Consider the following 3,129-nt stretch of genomic DNA (forward strand, 5'->3'; position numbering starts at 1 on the left):
TTCAGTTCACTTATTCTTTTCAAGCATTTCCTTTCAAGCAAGTAGTTAGAGATCACTCAACACACACTTTCACTCATTTAGGATTCACTCTACACACACACCATCACTCACTTGTTTATAAATTCTCACTCCATCTTAGGAACATAATTAACCACAACAACACCCCCAACGATAAGAAAAACTCTAAGAGGTTACTTAAGTACATATAGTACACCCTCACTTCATCAGCTTACGAGCCCCGGGTTGACAATAAATACTAGCAATTTAGATAACACTAAATTGACTAAACAGGTGGTCATCCTCTGATTTTGGGTAGGCCATGGCTGGCTACTATGGATGCTTACATTGGGTGCCATTCAGGGAACATGGTTATTTCTAATGGGCATAACACTAAGAATTTGGTGTTATATCCACCTGTAGAACCAAATCCATCCATCAGGCTAGTAGGTGGCAAGAAAACTTTAGCTAGGAAAGAACCTGAAATGGAAAATGAGGAAGTGAGACCAGTCCTCACTATTGGACAGGCCCTTCAGTTGAAAATGGAATCAGAAGATGATGTAATCACTTCCTTCATGGATGATCCTTGCTCTATTTTAGAGCCAAACCAGCAAATCCTAGAATCTATCCTAAGTTGTGAGACTTAGGAAATTATCGAAACAGTGGGAGGATTAGAGGAACCACCTGTTGATGCACCTCATGAAAGCATTCAAGTGGAGTTAGAACCAGGAAAAACCCTGAATATTAATCCGAATCTGTCAAAATCCCAGAAGAAGCAACTTGTAGACATCCTTCAGAAGCATAAAGAAGCCTTCGCCTAGGATTATTCAGATATGAAGGGGATTCCTGCCAACTTATGTACCCATCACATATATATTAAGGAAGATTGTCGTCTTGTAAGACAACCTCAGAGAAGAATGAACCTTGCATTGAAAAATGTTTTGAAAGAGGAGCTTCAGAAGCTACTGGACGTGGGTTTTATCTACCCTATCTTAGATAGCCAGTGGGTCTCACCATTAGTAATGGTCCCCAAGAAAAATGGTAAATGGCGGATCTGCGTAGATTATCGCGAGTTAAATAAGGCAATGCAGAAGGATCATTTTCCTTTTCCATTTATTGATCAGGTTTTGGACACATTGGTTGCCAAGAAGTTTTTCTCTTTTCTAGATGGGTTTAGTGGATATAACCAAATCTAAATAGCACCTGAGGATCAGGACAAGACCACTTTCACATGCCCCTAGGGAACATTTTCATACCAAGTCCTTCCTTTTGGCCTGTGTAATGCTCCTGCAACATTCCAGAGGGAAATTCTAGGGATCTTCTCGGTCTTGATAGATGACAGTGTTGAAATTTAAATGGACAACTAATGGGGACTCATTTTTGGAAGGGCTGAAAAATTTAGAAAAGGTTCTTAAAAGATGTATATAAGTGTGTGTCTCTCTAAGTACAGTGAAATGCCATATGATGATGGAAGAAGGAATTGTTTTGGGACATTTTCTCTCAGCTGAAGGAATCAGAATGGACCCAATGAAAATAAAGGTAATTCTGCACTTCCCAACACCCAAAACGCCCACACAGGTACATAGTTTTATTGGTTGTGTTGGTTATTACAGATGTTTCATAGAAAATTTTGTGAAAGTAGCACACCCTTTGTTTCAATTACTAACAAAAGATTCAGAATTTGTGTGGTCAGGTGACTGTGATGCAGCATTTACAAGGATTAAAGAATTGGACTGTAGTGCTCCAATCCTTAGGGGTCTAGACTGGGCATTACCTTTACACATTCATACGGATGCTTCTCAAACAACAATTGGTGCAATATTGGGATAGCAAGAGGATAAAGTACCCTATATAGTCTACTATGTTAGTAAGAATTTGGCTCCTGCCGAATTAAACTACACAGTAACCTAGAAAGAGTTCCTTGCTGTCATTTACATCATCAACAAATTCTGGCACTACATTACTAGGTATCCTACTTTTGTGCACATTGATCATGTAGCTATAAGGTATTTAATGAACAAAACTGTTACCCCTGGTCACATTACAAGAAGGTTGTTGCTACTACAGGAATTTGATATTACTATAATAGATAAACCTGGGAGGGACAATGTGGTTGCAGATTTCTTATCTAGGATAGAACATGACATTAAGAACACACCAATTGAGGATGATTTTCTAGATGAGAATCCTTTTGCAGTTTCTGCTAACACTCCGTGGTATGCAGATATTGTTAATTATCTTGCTACAATTAAGGTGCCTCGTCATCTGTCATATAAGGAACAATGGAAGATCATTCACTTGAGTACCTGATATTCATGGATGGCAGGATATCTCTTCCATACAGGGGTTGACCAACAGATTCGGCGTTCTGTGGCAGAGGATGATATTTATGATATCTTAATGGCTGCACATGATGGACCCTGTGGAGGACATTTTGCAGATAAAAGAACGGGTCACAAAGTGCTACAAATGGGATATTACTGTCCCTCCATCTTTCGTGATGCTCAGGATTATGTTCGAAGGTGTGATAGTTGTCAGTGGATGGGACAACCTGAGAAAGCAGATGAAATACCTCTTCAACCCCAGATAGTCCTTGAACCATTTGAGAAATGGGCCATCGATTTTGCTGGACCCTTTAACCCACCTTCTCATCAAAAAATTTTCATCCTGGTCTGCACTGATTATGTAACTAAATGGGTGGAAGCCAGAGTGGTCACGAGAGCAACAGAGCAAGTAGTGGCAGACTTTCTTTTTGAAGAAATTTTTTCCTGGTATGGTACTCCAAGGGAAATTGTATCAGATGGAGGATCATAGTTCACATCTCATATGATAGGAAAGTTGATGGAGAAATATGGGGTCAAACATAGAGTGACAACTCCCTATCACCCGCAGGCGAATGTGTAAGTAGAGAGCACAAACAAGGTATTAGAAAATATCTTGACAAAGACAGTAGCAAGTCATCACCGGGACTGGGCACAGAAACTTCTAGAAGCTTTATGGGCATACAAAACAACATGGCAGAACACAACTGGGTTTTCTCCTTTCAAATTAGTCTATGGGAAATCCCCCTTATTTCCAGTAGAATTTGAAATCAGTACACTCAGAACAACTCTAGAAGTAGGCCTAGATCTA

This window comes from Pinus tabuliformis, chromosome 8, assembly GCF_031772625.1.
Source record: "Pinus tabuliformis cultivar Carrire ecotype Pingquan chromosome 8, CPIR1, whole genome shotgun sequence".
Classification (NCBI taxonomy): Eukaryota; Viridiplantae; Streptophyta; class Pinopsida; order Pinales; family Pinaceae; genus Pinus; species Pinus tabuliformis.